Raw genomic sequence first — 19,381 nt, 5'->3', positions numbered from 1 at the left:
GTTCAAGCGGTTCTCCTGTCTCAGCCTCCTGAGTAGCTGGGATTACGGGCACGTGCCACCACGCCCGGCTAATTTTTGTATTTTTAGTAGAGAGAGGGTTTCACCATGTTGGTCAGGCTGATCTCAAACTCCTGACCTCATGGTCCGCCCGCCTTGGCCTCCCAAAGTGCTGGGATTGCAGGCGTTGAGCCACTGCACCTGGCCAAGATATTTAAGAGAAATCTTGGGAAAATTTTTTTTAAGAATTGAGTCAGCCTGAGATCTCTGTGTCCTATGCCATTACAATTACAGATATAGACTAATGGGAAGGATGATGTGTACATATGTGATCAGGTTTCTGCATTAGAAGGATTATTCTAATAACATTATGGAGAATTAGAAAAGATTAGAGGTGGAGCAGTGAGACCCAAATAGGCTGTAGTAGGAGTCCTGGCTTGAACTGCTAGTTCAGTGGTTGTGTGAGTAGAGATCTTCAGAAAATAGAATAGTCAGGTTTTTCAGGTCCTACAGTACGGGTAAGAATGATGACTGGTGTTTTCTAACTTGGATGGATGAATGGTGTTGGTATGTATTAATACATAAACTTCTTTAAGATCAGTGCTTAAATCTTAAACAGTTTGATATTTCTAGAACCTAGTACAATATCTGCCACATGGTGGATATTTAATCTGTGTTGCTAATAATAGCTACAACTAAGCGAATGTTTGTGATTTTTCCTAAGCACTAAACATGCATTCTCATTGAATCTTATTTAATGCTTGCAACAGTGCTGTAAGGTCTGTTAACTCCATTTGACAAATGAGGAAACTAATGCTTACTAGCTGTGTGATCCTGAGTTATGGTAATTGTCAGAACTAGGATTCAAACTGGTATTTGACTGGTTTCAAAGCCTCTAGACTAAAACTTTTCTACCTATATATGCTATGCTGTTTCCCTTCGTTGTAAAATACTTAAGCACTGCATATTAAATAGGGTACAAAAGACTTGAGAAACAAATTTTATCTTCCCTCAGTTATACAACTAACATCTGCAACCAATGAGTAGCAGTGTACTATTGGATGAAAATGCTTTAGAATTATAGGGATTGATGTGGGCTAGAGTCCTCGGGAAAAGCCTGTTGAAAGTAGGAATAGCTTTAAATTGGCCTTTTAAGGATAAGAACCTTTTTAGAAGGAAGAAAGGAATGCCTTTTTAGGAGGAAACAGATTTCAGGACTGGAATCGGCATAGGCTGTTAGGGGGCTCTGCTCTAGTAGCATGTTTATTAGGAGTAGCCTGAAATCAGAATGGGTATTCATTCCTAAGTGTGCCAGTTTGAGAGTGTATGCTGAAGAGTATTGGGAGCTATTAGAAGTTTTTTTTTTTTTTTTTTAATAGAGCAGTGATGAGATAAAATTAGTGTCTCTTATAGTGCTTGACTAATATTAGGTACTCAGGTATTTGTGTGATAGAAATAAAGTGGGGAGAGAACTACAGAAGTAGGTTAACCATTTAGGAGATTATTGCAGTAGTTAGGAGGGAGAGCATAAAAATCTGAGCTACGGAAATGACAAAGAATAAATACGAATTTAGGATAAATTGAAAGCAAAGGAATAGAAGCCTTTTTAGAAGAAAGTTGGATAGAATTTCATTTCAGAAGAAAGTAGAATAGAAGATTTGCGTTTTATTACTGACTCTGCCCAAATTTAACCTTTCCGGGTCTCAACTTTCCCATTTGTGAAATGGAATTGGGACAAGATACGATTTTAAATTGAAATCATAAAGCTTATTTTTAGCTTTAAAACTTTTGTCTCTATGGGCTTTTCTTTTATTGAACTATTTCAGAGATCACCTATATATCAGATTTCAAAGTTAAATATAAATACGAATGTAATAGGATGTCTTAAGTTCTAAAGCTTGAGTGAGATAGTTCTTCTGGAGACTCCAGGCATTAGATCCTCTAGATTACAGAGTAAATACATACATTAATGTGGATCTTGGAAAATGGAGTTTCTCAGGCTTGACCCACAAAATTTAGTGGGTCGTGGCAAGCCTGAGAATCCACATTTTTGGCAGATGCATATGGTCCATGGACCATTTTTAAAAGTTTTATTAAGCATACAGTTTGTTGAGCTTCAGCATAGTTAATCACCCATGAAACCATCACCACAATCAAGATAATGAACATAATCACCTTCAAAGTTATTTCCTGCCTCCTTCAAATCTATCCACTCTACCTGCCCCTAGACCCCAGCCAACCACCTATGCCCTTTCTGTCATTATTAGTTTGCATTTCCTAGAATCTTACTTTTTTATTAATTTTTTTAGAAACAGGATCTCACTGTGTTGTCCAGACTTGACTCCTAGAATCTTATATATGAGGACTCATACAATATATATTCTTTTATATCCGGCTTCTTCAACTCAGCATAGTGATTTTGAGATTTATACTTTTTATTGGATGTGTCAGTAATTTGTTTCTTTTATTGCTGAATAGTATTCCAGCATATGGAAATACCACAGTCTGTCCATTCATTTGTTGATGAACGTTTGGGTTGCTTGCAGTTTGAGACTACTACAAGTAAAGTTGCTATGAACATTAGTGTATGATTCTTTGTATGAACATAATGCTTTCATTTTTCTTGGATAAATACCTAGATAGAATGACTGTGTCATATTGAAGATGTATATTTAACTTTTTAAAGTGGCTTTGCACAAGTGTATAGGAATTCATTTGCACTGTATTCTCACCAGCACTTGGTATGGCCATTTACAGTATTTTTTTAGCCATCTGGTATGTTTTCAGTTTGTATTTCTCTAGTGCCTGATGGTGTTGAGCATCTTTTCAAGTGCTTATTTGCAATCCATTTAACTTTGGTGAATTATCTGTTGAAATCTTTTGCCTCTTTTTAGATTCAGTTGCTTTCCTTCTTAGGTTGTAAAAGTTCTGTATACAGGCAGTTCTCATTTTGTGCTGTGGAATGTAAAAATACTTGCGCAGACTTAAATTTTGCAAAGCAATCTTAGAAATTACGTTGTTCATGATTTTTAGAAATTTTCGTCAAAACATACTCTCATTGTTGCAAAATGTATAGGGAAATGGATAAAACAGTAAAACTAGTATTTACTTAGTACAGTGTAATTTAAACCTTGAAAATTAAAGTGTTTATTTCTTTGTAAAAATCTTTTCAAGAGTAATTAGAACTGTGCCTGATTTCTTCCTCCCTGTTGTACAGTGTGGAGTGAGCATCATTTCTAGGCCTTGGACAAGTTGTTAATACTTTTAAGTTTGGATCAGCTTTAAACATTTTATCCATTACATCGTGAATGTCAAGAAGTATATGTAAAAGTTCCTTTAATATGAAGGTTTTTTGCTGGCATGACTTCCTCTCAGACATTGTCATCCTTTCACTGTAACCACTCTCTTCTTTTATGGTGATCAGTTTACCTTCAGAAAGTTCCCCTGGCTGTGTATTTAGTCTCCCTGTTGGCAGCAGTGTCAACATTCTCACAGTCAACTCTTTCTTTTGTAATTCCATTTATATTCCATTAGAATTTTATTTCCAGCATTATCGCTTTTGTTTCTTTCCTTCACTTTCGTCTTTGTTGGCAAATCCTCTCCTTCAGTTACCCATTTAAGAAAAAAGTATCTCATGGATTTGTCACTGGGGGACAGGGAAGTAACACAGCTACATGCTCTGCAGCCTGTACATATAGTGAATAACAGGTGTACAGTGACTAGCGACTGACTTTAAAAGAAGTGGTATGATTGGTCATGGATCAGGATATAAAAAATTGGAGAAAAGGATAAAACCGTAAAGAATTCTGTATTTTCAGTATCTTCATTTCTGATTACATTTTAAAAAGACAAAAACTAGACGTTTTAGAAAAAGTGTATTTATGGTTATGGTCTATACAATAGTAATAATGATAATAACATCAACTTTCATTTATAGAGTCCTTATCTGGCAGGGACATTTTTAAATGCCAGACATATTCTTATTTAATCCTCATAATAACCCAATTAGGTGGTAGGTGTTAATATTATCCCCACTAGAGAGAGAGAAACTTGTCCAAGGGTAAGCCTCACAGTTTGGCTCCAGAGCCCGTGCTTTATTTATACTAGTGCTACTCAAAGTGCACTTTGCAAACCAGCACTGGTTCATAAACTGTTCACACATAGTCTGTGAAGAATTGGAATTTGCATTTTGTAAGTTTTTAAAAATTAAAATTCTTTTTTTCCTCTGGTAATTTCTACAAAAACATTGGATCATAGTAGCTGGAAAATACTCTAGCAATGGCTTGTCATTGAAGAATGTGCTTTGGTTTTCTTAAAAAGGATTAGCTAATGAATGCACGTGTATGTATTTTAAATGTTTCTATCAATAATTGCAATTAATTGAACAACTAGATCTGATTATTATGGAAAAGCTTTTACATAATACAAAGTAATTGCAGCACTGTGGGGAAAGACAAGGTTTATCCCAAGAGCTTCTGCTTATGTAGGCATGATTTTGAAAGTGGAGCAGATTCCAGGGGTGGCTCACGCCTGCAATCCCAGCACTTTGGGAGGCCGAGGCAGGTGGATCATGAGGTCAGGAGATCGAGACCATCCTGGCTAACACGGTGAAACCCTGTCTCTACTAAAAATAGAAAAAATTAGCCGGGCTTGGTGGCCCAGCGCCTGTAGTCCCAGCCACTCGGGAGGCTGAGGCAGGAGAATGACGTGATCCCGGGAGGCGGAGCTTGCAGTGAGCCTAGATCGCGCCACTGCACTCCAGCCTGGGCGACAGAGCAGACTCTGTCTCAAAAAAAAAAAAAAAGTGGAGCAGATTCCTGAAAGTCAAGGTATTGCATTGTAGGATTCACTTTTGCGCTTTGTATTTAAATTTATCAGCAGTAGAGATTAACAGCAGTAGAGAACACACTTGTTTTCTGTCACCGTAAACTTGACCCACAGATCAGGAATTCACTGAATCATTTTACCTGAACCACTCTTTAATATGCCTTCATTAGTTCATCCTGTTGATTATCATATAGAATCATTTGAAAAAAAAAATGACTTGCAAGAAAAGAAAGACCCAGCCTGGGCATCCTAATAAGACCCTGTCTCTAAAATAAAAAAATAAAAATAAAGAAAGGCAAATATAGAAAAACCCAAGTCTTTGTTTTCATTCAAATGCACCTTCTCTGTTCCCAGTCCTCCCCTTCCCCCAACCCCAGAGTGCATCTCTGCATCTTTTGAGGTAATTATATGAGTTTTTTCTTTTAATCTGTTAGTGTGGTGAAAACAGTAGGTATTCTGAACCAACCTTGCACTTCTCAGATAAGCCAAACTTGGTCATAATTTAAAAAAAAAAAAAAAAAACTTTGTAATTTCAGATAACTGCAGCATATAGGACTAGGGGTGGAGAGAGTGGTGCTGGGGGAGTGGTGAAGCAAGGTGAGAAGCTGGAAGGAATGGTCATTTCAGTGCTAGTGCAGTTTGCAACTTCAGATAATTTTGGAGCGTATATATATATTTAGCAGGATGTATAAATTCAACTATTTGATCTTTTATAAAATTGACCCTGGGGTAAATTTGGAGCGTGTATATATATAAACTGTAAAGCTTTATTTGCCTTATGTTATTACCTCTGTTTGTATTTACCATTCCTTTAAAATTATGTGTGTAAATGTTATAAGGGGTTTTGAACATGTGGGGTAGATTAAATGAACACTAAAAACTCTATCTTTTAACTAGCATTTAATTTTACAGAGTGTTTGAGCTTATAGAGCTGCAAAATAAGGTACTTACTTGTTTTCACAGAACATATCTTAAACCTGTGGAATCTTTAGGTTAGTACAATTGCAGCACCTGCCATCAAAAATGCATTTTACAGTCTCTCCATGGCTGTATGTTCCAAAACTTAGCTGAGTTGAAGTATCAGAAAAGTCCCATTGTAGATGGTCAGTAATCAGGGCAAGATGTTGACAGTAACCAGGAGATCTAGAAGTAAGAAGGTTCTGTATAATGTCCTCAAAGCCTGGTGAGCCTCTTAATCTAGCTCTTGCCTTTTAATTTAGCCCTTGCCTCAGGTTTTTCATAATTGAAAACAGCATAATTGCTGTTGTAGGTTTTGTTTATTTTTGTTTTTGTTTGTTTTTTGCACACCACCACAGTCGGCTAATTTTTGTATTTTTAGTAGGGACAGGGTTTCACCATATTGGTCAGGCTGGTCTTGAACCCCTGAACTCGTGATTCGCCCACCTTGGCCTCGCAAAGTGCTGGGATTATAGGTGTGAGCCACTGCGTCCGGCCGTGGGTTATTTTTTTAAAGAATCATTTTTAATTTTACAATAAACGAAGTTAGTGGAAAAGTAGTATTTGTTTTACAAGAAATCACATTTACAGAAAGGAATATTATAATAAATATTGAACAAGATTGTTTCCTGAAAAGTAATTTTCTCCCTCTTTTCCCTTCCTCATTTCTGTCCCTTCCCCTCCTTTTCCCAATTCCTTACCCTCTAATCATGACGTTGGACAAACTACTTAACCTTTTAAAGCCTCTGATTGCTCATCAATGAAAAGGGTTTAATTTTAACCTATTAGGTTGACAGGCTTATGTGAAATATATCATGCAGTACAGTGTCTAAAACATAGGAAGTATTTAGAAAAAGACAGCCGAGTAGAAAGGGACAATTTTAAAAGACTATACCTCACTTTATACATTTATATTGAGTATCTGATCAAGGAAGTTCAGATTTGATAGTTATTTCCTTAAAAATACATAAGGCCTTGATAGAAAATGGGAAGGACTAAGTTACACAATTGTGTAGAAAAAAATAGCTGGCCTCGGTAGTTAAAAAAACAATGGGAGAGAGGCCGGGCAAGGTGGCTCATGCCTATAATTCCAGAGCTTTTGGAGGCCAAGGAGGGAGAACACCTTGAGGCCAGGAGTTCAAGGTTACAGTGAGCTATGATTGTACGACTGCATTCCAGCCTGGGCGACAGAGCGAGACCGTGTTTCTTATGTTTGTTTTTAGAATTAGGGTCTTGCTCTGTCGCCCATGTTGGAGTGCAGTGGCACTCATAGCCCACTGTGGCCTTGAAGTCTTGGTTGGGCTTAAGCCATGCTCCTGTCACAGCCACACATGTAGCTGAGACTACAGTTGTATGTTACTAGACTTGGCTGTTCATTTTATTTTTTGTGTGTATATGGTCTTGCTATGTTGTCTCGTCTGTTCTCAAACTCCTGGTCTCAAGTGATCCTCCCACCTCAGCTTCCTGAAGTGTTGAAATTATAGGCATGAGCCATTGCACCTGGCCCTTGTCTCTTAAAAAAAAAAAAAAAGTGAAAGAAGGCACCACTTGTCAAGGATGCTGTGAAGTTGGCCAGTGCATCATTCTGATGGTAATGTTAATTAGAATGTATCTTTGGGCAGCAATTTGGCACTAGGTATAAAGACCTTGATGTATCCTAAACATTTTTAAGTTATTTCAACAAAGATTTATGTTCATAGCTAAGATAATTATTCAAGGTGTTCACATGGCCCTCTGCACAAGGGGTGCCACACCCATGGGTGTATCAGGCATGAGATGGACATGTCACATTTGAGAAGATCGTGGGTGAGTAAAGGGATTCTGGGCCTTCTGGCCACATCTTGGAGCCAGGAGTTCCAGGTTACAGTGAGTTGCCTGGTACATAAAGCCATACTAGCACCTATGGCATGCGAAGACTCTGGAGAGCTCCTGTGAGGACACTCTGTCCATGCAGGTGGTTACAGCATGGTCTTGTCCAGACTGAGCTCCAGACTCCAGGCATCCCCTGAGGTGATTTCTTTCGCTAACTTGTCCACCACTCCAGTCTGACAGAAACTGATCTGGTAGTCTCATTTGAGAAATTTGGGGCAAGGGTGCCTGGCACTGGCTTAGGTATGTTTTTGTGTCTTAATGTTCAGGGATTATGTTTGTCAGTAGGCAAGAGTGTGACCCTTGTGTGCAGGGGCATGTGTATGCACAGCCAGGGTGTTTGCTTGCTGGGGTTCTTAAACCCCAACCCAGGCAGAGCTATATTGTGTAGTTATTGAGGTGGTGTAATAAAATAATAGTTCATAAACATTTTTATATTAGACTGGGATAACTTTTTCTAATCTCACAAAGTCTTTATGTGCTTATGGAAGTCTTGGGCATAGCATTGTTTAAAAGAGCAAAAGGTTAGAAAAACCTGAATGTCCAGCAGTGAGAAAATGCTTGAAAAAATGTTTTACAACCATATGATGAGTTGGTATGTAAAGACTAAAAGTAGTATTTTAGCAGAGTTTTTAATGATGTGAAAATATTGCTCATGATATGAATGATAAAAAGCAGTACGCCAGGCGCGGTGGCTCACGCTTGTAATCCCAGCACTTTGGGAGGCCGAGGCAGGCGGATCACGAGGTCAGGAGATCGAGACCACGGTGAAACCCCGTCTCTACTAAAAAAATTACAAAAAAATTAGCCGGGCATGGTGGCGGGCGCCTGTAGTCCCAGCTACTCGGAGAGGCCAAGGCAGGAGAATGGCATGAACCCGGGAGGCGGAGCTTGCAGTGAGCCGAGATCGCGCCACTGCACTCCAGCCTGGGTGACAGAGCGAGACTCCGTCTCAAAAAAAAAAACAGTACAAAGAAATGGTGTTAAATTGTATAAAAATATACATAAAAGAAATTAGAAGAGAATAAATTGTTAAAGCTTTGGTTGTGGGATTATAGGTAGTGGTACTTGTTTCTTTCCACTTTCTTTATGTATTTTGTGTAGTGAGCATGTTTTACCCTTATAATAAAGGGGAAAGTTAAGATTGTAAGAACTTTTTAGACTCTACAAAAATCAGGTCATGTTCTGAAAGCCTGGCATTACCTAGGCAGCCGTTACTGGCAATTTACTTTTTCCTGGAGGTAATTAAAAAAAAACTTTAGAGATAATGAGAAATGTTGGTATTTCAGATCTTCTGGAGCATGGGTTTACAATAGAGATTAAGAATTTCTTGGCCAGGCATGGTGGCGCATGCCTGTGATCCCAGCACTTTGGGAGGCTGAGATGGGAGGTTTGCTTGAGGCCAGTAGTTCAAGACTAGCCTGGTCAACATTGCAAGACTCCATCTCTATTTTATTTAAAAACATTTTTAAAAAATCTTTATAAAAAAAGAATTTATTGATATTGTATTAATATTTAGTATTAATATTTGCACAATATTAAGATTTATATATATCATATATGCCTTGATATTTGTTTTTATATAGAAAATGTAGTTCCAGGTATATCAAGGAGGGTGGCTCTTAATGTAACCATTGTGCTTTCTTCTGATCAAACTATTTTGTGATAGTAAGCATGGTGTAGGATGACATAGAGCAATCCTCAGGTGTTTGAGTTCTGGTGTGTGTTAGACATGGTTTTCTTAAGAGTACTATACTTGAGATTTAGTGTCAGTAGAGAGATACATATTATTGTAATTTTAATATTAAATACAAAAGGTAATGACCGTGTTCAGCAAAACTAGCATTTTCATTAATCTACACACTTTGAGTTTATTTTTGCTCTTTTACAAAGGAAAAGGATGCATAGATAACATAATTTAAATAAGTGAAAATCTGCATTTTACAAATAAAGATGCTCAAATAACTTAATAATTTAAATAATTGGAAATGCACCCCAAGCCTGTCTCATGTCAGAACCGGTTCTCTAAACCATTTTACTATATTTGCTTTTTATTATTAGGGAGTATAGATTTTTTTCATAATTTATTGTTTTGCCTCCCTGTTACAAATTATCAAGATTATTTTTTTCTGTTGCCTTCATGTGATTTATATACACTCCTATGAACTATTTTAAGACATTTTGGTATCCCTTATCTTTAATTTTTACATGATTGATTCATCTTTCCATTTTAAATTTCTTATAGTGCTTTATATTTTAGCATATTATTCCTCCAAAGATAAGAATCTTTGTTCTATTTTCTGAGATTTAGTTTTGAGAAATTAAACTCGAATCCATGTGTAATGTATAGTTTGAGAAGGGTCTGTATTAGTTTTCCATGGAGTTATTCCAACACCATTTATTTATTTATTTTTTGAACAGAGTCTCACTCTGTCACGTAGGCTGGAGTGTAATGGCGTGATTTCAGCTCAGTGTAATCTCTGCCTCCCAGGTTCAGGCAATTCTTATGCTTCAGCTTCCCGAGTAGCTGAGATTACAGGCATGCACCACCATGCCTGGTTGATTTTCGTATTTTTAGTAGAGACAGGGTTTCGCCACGTTGGCCAGGCTGGTCTCAAACTCCTGACCTTAGGTGATCCACCCACCTCGGCCTCCCAAAGTGCTGGGCTTACAGGCGTGAGCCACTGCACCAGGCCATCAGTGAGATTTAGGTACCATCATTTTAAATACTACAGAGCTATAAACATGGTTGACAGAATGGTCTGAAGTCATAACTCATGTCTTGCTGGAGGCAAGTACATTTTTTTCATATATATATAGTTTTTTATTATTATACTAAGTTCTAGGGTACATGTGCACCATGTGCAGGTTTGTTACATACGTATACATGTGCCATGTTAGTGTGCTGCACCCATTACCTCGTCATTTACATTAAGTATATCTCCTAATGCTATCCCTCCTCCCTCCCCCCTCCCCCCACCCCACAACAGGCCCCGGTGTGTGATGTTCCCCTTCCTGTGTCCAAGTGTTCTCATTGTTCAATTCCTACCTATGAGTGAGAACATGCGGTGTTTGGTTTTTTGTCCCTGCGATAGTTTGCTGAGAATGATGATTTCCAGCTTCATCCATGTCTCTACAAAGGACATGAACTCATCATTTTTTATGGCTGCGTAGTATTCCATGGTGTATATGTGCCACATTTTCTTAATTGAGTCTATCGTTGTTGGACATTTGGGTTGGTTCCAAGTCTTTGCTATTGTGAATAGTGCCACAGTAAACATACGTGTGCATGTGTCTTTATAGCAGCATGATTTGTAATCCTTTGGGTGTATACCCAGTAATGGGATGGCTGGGTCAAATGGTATTTCTAGTTCTAGATCCCTGAGGAATCGCCACACTGTCTTCCACAATGGTTGAACTAGTTTACAGTCCCATCAACAGTGTAAAAGTGTTCCTATTTCTCCACATCCTCTCCAGCACCTGTTGTTTCCTGACTTTTGAATGATTGCCATTCTAACTGGTGTGAGATGGTATCTCCTTGTGGTTTTGATTTGCATTTCTCTGATGGCCAGTGATGATGAGCATTTTTTCATGTGTTTTTTGGCTGCATAAATGTCTTCTTTTGAGAAGTGTCTGTTCATATCCTTCACCCACTTGTTGATGGGGTTGTTTGTTTTTTTTTCTTGTAAATTTGTTTGAGTTCTTTGTAGATTCTGGATATTAGCCCTTTGTCAGATGGGTAGATTGCAAAAATTTTCTCCCATTCTGTAGGTTGCCTGTTCACTCTGATGGTAGTTTGTTTTGCTGTGCAGATGCTCTTTAGTTTAATTAGATCCCATTTGTCAATTTTGGCTTTTGTTGCCATTGCTTTTGGTGTTTTAGACATGAAGTCCTTGCCCATGCCTATGTCCTGAATGGTATTGCCTAGGTTTTCTTCTAGGGTTTTTATGGTTTTAGGTCTAACATGTAAGTCTTTAATCCATCTTGAATTAATTTTTGTATAAGGTGTAAGGAAGGGATCCAGTTTCAGCTTTCTACATATGGCTAGCCAGTTTTCCCAGCACCATTTGTTGAATAGGGAATCCTTTCCCCATTTCTTGTTTTTGTCAGGTTTGTCAAAGATCAGATGGTTGTAGATGTGTGGTATTATTTCTGAGGGCTCTGTTCTGTTCCATTGGTCTATATCTCTGTTGTGGTACCAGTACCACAACATGGTCTGAAGTCATAACTCATGTCTTGTTGGAGGCAAGTACATTTTTTTCATATATATATAGTTTTTTTATTATTATACTAAGTTCTAGGGTACATGTGGTTCTGGTTACTGTAGCCTTGTAGTATAGTTTGAAGTCAGGTAGCGTGATGCCTCCAGCTTTGTTCTTTTGGCTTAGGATTGACTTGGCAGTGTGGGCTCTTTTTTGGTTCCATATGAACTTTAAAGTAGTTTTTTCCAATTCTGTGAAGAAAGTCATTGGTAGCTTGATGGGAATGGCATTGAATCTATAAATTACCTTGGGCAGTATGGCCATTTTCACAATATTGATTCTTCCTATCCGTGAGCGTGGAATGTTCTTCCGTTTGTTTGTATAGAGGCAAGTAAATTTTAACACTTAACTTGAATAATCTCTTGGTTTGTAGATTTTAGGTGCCTGGATTATCTAATTTAAATATTAGTTAATATTTACTATTTATGACCTGATATTTGATTTCTAAGGGTGAATACAGTTACAATTGTTTTATTGTGTCGTGATTTATTAAGAATAAATAATTGAATTTTCCCTCATGGTTTTATGCAGAGTGGCACTGTTTTTTTTGCTGTTGTTTATAAAAGTGGTCAGTCAAGCCACTTGTTTTGTTTATTTCTGGGAGCCTGCAGTGGGCCTTAGAGAAGGAAGTTTTATCTTTGGCAGAAAAAGCAAAAAAAGTGTTTATTCATTTCACTTCTAGTAATATTGATCCAAGGCAAGCTTTTGAGAAAAACTAGAGCGGTTAGGCTTTGAACGTGACTCCCATTTGTGAACTAACTCATAGAGAAAAGTGAAAGATTGTAATCCCAGCACTTTGGGAGGCCGAGGCGGGTAGATCACGACATCGGGAGATGGAGACTATCCTGGCTAACATGGTGAAACCCCGTCTCTACTAAAAATACAGAAAATTAGTGGGGAATGGTGGCAGGCGCCTGTAGTCCCGGCCACTCGGGAGGCTGAGACAGGAAAATCGCGTGAACCTGGGAGGCAGAGTTGCAGTGAGCCGAGATCGCGCCACTATACTCCAGCCTGGGTGACAGAGTGAGACTCTGTCTCAAAATCAGTCAATCAATCAATCCAGCCTGGGCGACAGAGCGAGACTCTTGTCTCAAAATAAATAAATAAATAAATAAATAAATAAATAAATAAATAAATAAATAAAATTAAATAATAAATTGTAGACAACCTGAGGTTCTAGAACAGAAGTCGCAAACTGGTGGTTCATCCACTTATAGCCCTTAGACTGTTTCGTTTGGCCTATTGAGTGTGTCTGACTTATTTCATTAGTTGCTAATGTCTAAAATCTGTTTTACATGGATATTGAGCTCTGTATCACCTGTATTTTTAGCATGGCATGTTGATAGCAGTGGCACCATTTAGATAAACACACACATGTTTATTTGCCTGGTTAACACTTATCTAAGGTGGCCCCAGCCAGCCAACTCCATATGCATTTTTGCAGCCTCTGTTCTAGTCTCTTCAATATGAAGTTGTAGTAGATCTGATAATGCTCAGGCAACAGAATCTTCTGCCTTGAGTTAGTAGGAGATAGTAGGCACAAGGATTTTAGGTAGTGAGAGTTTGGGTGGAATATGGGGTGTGCAAGAAAGTGTAGTCGAAATTAAGAAGGAACATCAAGTGAGGTAGGATGAAAAGGGATTATGGTATCGTGGAAATCAAGTGTCTTGACCTAGTTTCACTCCAAAAGCAGAAACTGAGACGGATGCTTTCTTACAGGTAATTCATTTGCACACCTGTTAGCAAGAAACAGAAGTTGAAGGACTGGAACAAGTGAACTAGGAAAGAGGGAACGCCAATCCAAGGGTACGTTATTGAGCTGCTAACTTTTGTGAGCAACTGAGGCTTGATCCTGAAGAAGCCCTCTGAGAAAGCAATAAAGATTGGCCTTTTGCTGGGAAGAAGGTGGTATTTATTTGCTAGATCCCATCTCTCATTGGTCAAGGGTTGCCCATGGTGTTAACACCTTCAAATTTTCAGGTTTGTTTATATCTCTGGATAGCTGAAGAATTCCTGTAGACGTCTCCTATTGCAAAGCCCCAGAGCAGAAAGTGAACCACAGATAGTACAATCAGGAAGAGGTACCTCAGCTAGAGTGAAAACATGGGGCTTTTTCCTGATAGAGTGATCCATACCTTCTTCTCCAAGGGGTTGATGTCTTTATTTGCTTCTTATAACCTTATTTGCAAAGTTATACTCTTTCTGAAGGTTCCATTTTGCCTAAAATTGTGTGTTTGAAATAGTAAAACCAAGCCTGGCATGGTGGCTGATGCCTGTAATCCCAGCACTATGGGAGGCCAAAGCAGGAAGCTCACTTGAGCACCAGGAATTGGAGACCAGCCTGCGCAAAATAGCAAGACCCTCTCTGTAGAAATAAATAAATGAATGAATGAATGAGTGAAATAATAAAACGAATCCTAGAGAGGGCTTTGTGGTTCATTTGAATTTTGCCAAATGTGTCCCTGGCAAATAATAGGTTATTGTCACAGAATAAGGATTTTAATACCTTGAGTAAAACTGATTATTAATACATTGAAACTGAATGAACTTAAACTGTGATAAGAATATATAAATATGCCTCTTTTGATAGTTTTAAGCCCCTGCTCTAAGACTAAAGAAGAATTACTAACTTTCCTTTTCTTACCCTTTGCTTCATAAGCTATGATGAGAATTGTGTACTTGTCTTCATACACTTTTTCTCTCTTGAGTATATTGACGGTGACAACTGGGTTGTCTTACCTGTTGTTGTTTCCAGGGCTTAATATGATGCCTTACTCTAAATAGGTCCTCCATATATGGTGGTTGAGTTAATCCAAGGAAATAAATAAATATATGTGTGTATGTATAAAATGTGCATGTGCATGATAGCATTTGTGAACTTTAAAGTTAACTGTAATAAAAACTTGTTTTAAAGTAAAATAATGTTTTAGACTTTCTTCCTTTTTTTTCTTTCTTTAAACAGATAGAAGGACAAGGACAGAATCACCAGCACTGGCTGAAGGTAAATATGTCTTTGGGGGAAATGATTATTTAAATATAAATGAAAAGTTATGATTTCAATAAAAACTTATATTAACTGTATACAATTTAAGGGAAATGTTCTATACACAATATTGAGTTGCTAAAAATGTTGTTAGGAAATATCGATTGTTTAGTTTTTGGCTTAGAATAGGACCTGGTGGGGAAAATGTAAATTAATTAGAACTTTTTTTAACAGCTTTCTTTCAATAGGAGAGGTATGTGTTTTCCTTTGAATTAAGTCATTTTAGCTGTCACCAGTATAGTTGATCAAGAACGTTCTAAGCCATAATTTTAGTAGTTTAAAGTATATGTATGTACATATATATATATTTTCATTGAAAACAGAAGGGAAGACACTTTACACATAATCTTAAGAATTCTATCCATTACTGGTTTTGGTCCTTTTTTAAAAAAATTTTTTTTAGAAACAAAGAATTGTTACCATAAAAGGTAGTTACTGTTAAAGGGTCCTGAGTACATAAACATTTGTAATCCTGCAATTGTTTTAATTATAACAAGTTATTAAGTATTCAAAATGTAATTTTTTTTTACAGACATTGTGTTCTTAAGTGAAAATGACTAGCTTAAAATCCCTTTCCGTGTTCTTCTTAGTTATAAGCAGAGTATATTTTTTCAAAACTAGCTCATCAGGCCGGTCGTGGTGGCTCACCTGAGCCTGGGATGTCCAGGCCACAGTGAGCCAAGATTGCATCACTACACTTTAACCTGGGCGACAGAGCAAGACCCTGTCTCAAAAAACAAAAACAAGGGTGGGCGCGGTGGCTCATGCCTGTAATCTCAGCACTTTGGGAGGCCAAGGTGGGTGGATACCTGAGGTCAGGAGTTCAAGACCAGCCTGGCCAACATGGTGAAACCCCGTCTCTACTAGAAATACAAAAAATTAGCCAGGTGTGGTGGCGTGTGCCTGTAGTCCCAGCTACTCGGGTGGCTGAGATAGGAGAATTGCTTGAACCCGGGAGGCGGAGGTTGCAGTGAGCCGAGATCACGCCACTGCACTCCAGCCTGGGCAATAGAGTGAGACTCTGTGTCAAAAAACAAAAACAAAAATCCAGCCTATCATTTTATTAGAGCTGGTACAACAGTTACTACTGTGACAGTCCTTCAGAATTGTTATCACCTTGCTTACTCTGTATTTTACAGTTCAGAGGTTCTTAACGAGTCTTTTTTGTGCCAAGGACCTCTTTGGCAATCTTATGAAGCCTATGAATCCTGCCTCAGAATAGTGATTCTAATAATGATTCATGATTGTATGAAGTAAACTACATAGGATTAAGAAGGAAACATTACATTGAAAAGCCATTAACAAATACTAAATACAAATTTGTGATAAGTAATATGTGCTTATTACAATAAGTAATGTGTGCTTCTTACATTAATATGTGTGTTTCTCATGTTAGAAAATAAGCGTTAGGAGTAAATATACTATATATCATAATTTTAAATAGATGTTGTGTGCAAAAATTGTAATACAAAAATACCCATGGTTTCTATTAAAGACAGATTCATAGGTCGTTTAATACTACTCTAGTTTGTTACTTATATTCTTGATTGAAGGAATTGTTAATTTTTGTATAGAGGTTAGTGAAAAGGTTCCCATCCATATTCACAGATCCCTGAATTCTCTGTGGACCCCCATATTAAGAACCTCGGTTAGTGAAAATTCAGCTAGACCTTTCTCCACCATACTTCAGTAAGTGTAGTTTTTCACGTTCTATATGACTAATCTTAAAGAAGTAGTTACAGGCCGGGCACAGTTGCTCATGCCTGTAATCCTAGCAGTTTGGGAGGCCAAGGCAGGTGGATTGAGGTCGGCAGTTTGAGACCAGCCTGGCCAACATGGTGAAACCCCGTCTTTACTCAAGATACAAAAATCAGCCAGGCATGGTAGCACCTGCCTGTTATCCCAGCTACTCAGGAGGCTGAGGCACGAGAATCACTTGAACCTGGAAGGTTGCAGTGAGCGAAGATCTCACCGCTGCACTCCAGCCTGGGTGACAGAGCTAGACTCTGTCTCTCAAAAAAAAAAAAAGATATCCTAATGGCATAGGCTAGAAGTTTGTGAAATAGCTTTGAAGAAGCTTCTGTTTGCTGGCCCATAATAACAGAAATGCCATCTCTACTAGAAATACAAAAAATTAGCCAGGTGTGGTGGTGTGTGCCTGTAGTCCCAGCCTCTAGTCCCAAATTTTGTGGAGAAAGGGAGTAGAAAATAAGTGTTAAGCCTTGGCAAGTGCCTGCCTTCAAAGAACATGAAGTAAATATGTAAAAAACAAGTATCAGGGCTGGGCGCGTGGTGGCACATGCCTGTAATTCCAGCACTTTGGGTGGTTGAGGTGGGTGGATCACTTAAGGCCAGGAGTTCGAGACCAGCCTGGCCCACGTGGCGAAATCTCATCTCTACTAAAAATACAAGCCGGGCATGGTTGTGCGCACCTGTAATCCCAGCTACCCAGGAGGCTGAAGCACGAGAACCGCTTGAGCCCGGGAGGCGGAGGTTGCCATGAGCTTAGATCATGTCAGTGCACTCCAGCCTAGGTGATAGAGCGGGACATTGTCTCAAAAAAACCGCCCTCCCAAAACCCAAGTGTCAGTATGAGACACCAAAATTTTAAGAATAGAAACGCCATCATTGCCATAGGAAGGATACGAATAGTAGTGCTCTGATAATTGTGTTCTGAAAACAAGAAAAAGGTAGAGACTTGCAGAAAGTCACCAGCTGTTTTGCAGTTCCATCAGTAGTATAAGCTGTACAGTGGTAAGTTTCAGCCTGATCTAGAAAGAGCCTAGAATGATGTCCCCGAATCCCAGTGTTTGCCCAGCAGCTGACAGCTGACTACAAACTGAATGGCAGGTCTGTTGAAGTTTGATTAACAGCAAAAACAGCATTAACAATCATTTTAAAGGGACGTAGTGGGGAACCTGACTTTCGTTTTTGTTTCCTTTGTTGTGGTGGTACTTGATTCTTTTGATGTGATCTGGTCCTGATGCCATGTTTTAAAGAAGTTCTCAAAAGCTGCACTGCCAGAGTCAGTGGATTAAGCCCCACATTTTTACTCATTTGCTGCTTTGTCCAAGTCACCAAGTTTCTCTAGTCTTTATTTCCCTTCTTTCATAAAATTAGGGAGTTGAGCTTATTCAAGTCATTTCACAAACCCTTTAGTCTAGGCTCAGATTTTCTATCCTTTGTCATCCCCTTTCTCCGTTTTTTCTCCCAGCAACTTTAGACATGTGGTAGTGAAAGTCTTCAGAATCAAAATGGAGTTACTAATGTTGAGGAAACCCAGGGAAGCTGTGTACAGAGCCAGGGAAGGCTGTGAAGAGAATGTTCTCACACTCGTATGCCTGATAATGAAAGAGACTACAAAGACCATATCCTTACACAAAGGCCATCACCACCTTACACCAAATAATACTTCTGCAAGGACATCTGCCCAGCAACTGCCTGTTCAGCCTCCAACTGGTGTCACCCTTGTTATTGATCTTTGTAGCTAAGGATATTTATTTCAAAACTAGTATATAATCCTTGTTTTTCCTTTAAAAACCTTTGTCTTCCTTTACCTCCCTGAATATGTATGGCATAGTTTACTGTGTCATGCATATTCCTACTGCAATGCTCTGTTCTGAAATAAACATCTTTTCTTTGTGATACTCTCTCTGTTATGTAGGTTGACAGTAAAAATTCAAAGTGGTTTAGTGATTTGAACTTTGATTTATATAAACATTTCTTTTTTATATGCTTTGTGAAACTAGAAGCTGTAATAATTAATGGCATACTTAGTTCAAAAAATGTATATGATATGCACATACTGCATTTGGTCCTAATAATGATCTCAACATTTCATTTACAATTAGCTTATTCCACAGTATTAAGAAAACATAGGTTTCTTCCTATTCTGTATAAATCAGCCTTTAAAATAAACCAGCTTTTGCAAAATTATTTACAAAGATACCTGGCCTTGTCATTTGTCATTTGAAAATAAGTATGGGACCTGCTTTTTAAATTTACTGAGGGGGATCTCTTTCTTCTGTAAAATTTTACTTTCTTTCTGAAGTAAAATTGTGTTTTAAAAAATGATATACTGAAAGGCCAGGCACAGTGGTTCATGCCTGTAATCCCAACACTTTGGAGGCTGAGGCGGGTAGATCACCTGAGGTGTCAGGAGTTCGAGATCAGCCTGGTCAACATGGCAAAACCCTGTCTCTACTAAAAATACAAAAATTAGCCGGGCGTGGTGGCACATACCTGTAATCCCAGCTACTTGGGAGGCTGAGGCACGAGAATCACTTGACTTGGGAGGCAGAGGTTGCAGTGAGCCGAGATCGTGCCACTGCACTCCAGCCTGGGCGACAGAGTGAGATTCAAAAAAAAAAAAGAAAGGCAAAGTAAAAATGTATATATTCAGTTATAATTATCACCTCCTTGGCAA

The 19,381-nt window shown here is 38.4% G+C and overlaps 1 protein-coding gene across 11 annotated transcripts in view; it reads left to right on the top strand.

Moving 5' to 3' along the window:
• The window catches only part of CYRIB (CYFIP related Rac1 interactor B), a 175,407-nt gene that overhangs the window by 99,436 nt on the left and 56,590 nt on the right, over positions 1-19,381 (top strand). For 7 of the 11 annotated variants that reach the window (XM_032760421.2, XM_058444615.1, XM_032760428.2 and 4 more), the window contains 2 exons: positions 13,632-13,718; positions 14,875-14,913. The gene's annotated coding sequence lies outside the window, so the exon portion shown is untranslated. Of the gene's footprint in view, positions 1-13,631; positions 13,719-14,874; positions 14,914-16,563; positions 16,645-19,381 lie in introns of all 11 variants that reach the window. The other 4 variants (XM_032760430.2, XM_032760423.2, XM_032760422.2 and 1 more) reach the window with 2 other exon arrangements.

Source organism: Hylobates moloch, unplaced genomic scaffold, assembly GCF_009828535.3.
Source record: "Hylobates moloch isolate HMO894 unplaced genomic scaffold, HMol_V3 SCAFFOLD_9, whole genome shotgun sequence".
In the NCBI taxonomy this organism is placed as follows: domain Eukaryota; kingdom Metazoa; phylum Chordata; class Mammalia; order Primates; family Hylobatidae; genus Hylobates; species Hylobates moloch.
This window is presented reverse-complemented; position numbering and strand designations above follow the sequence as displayed.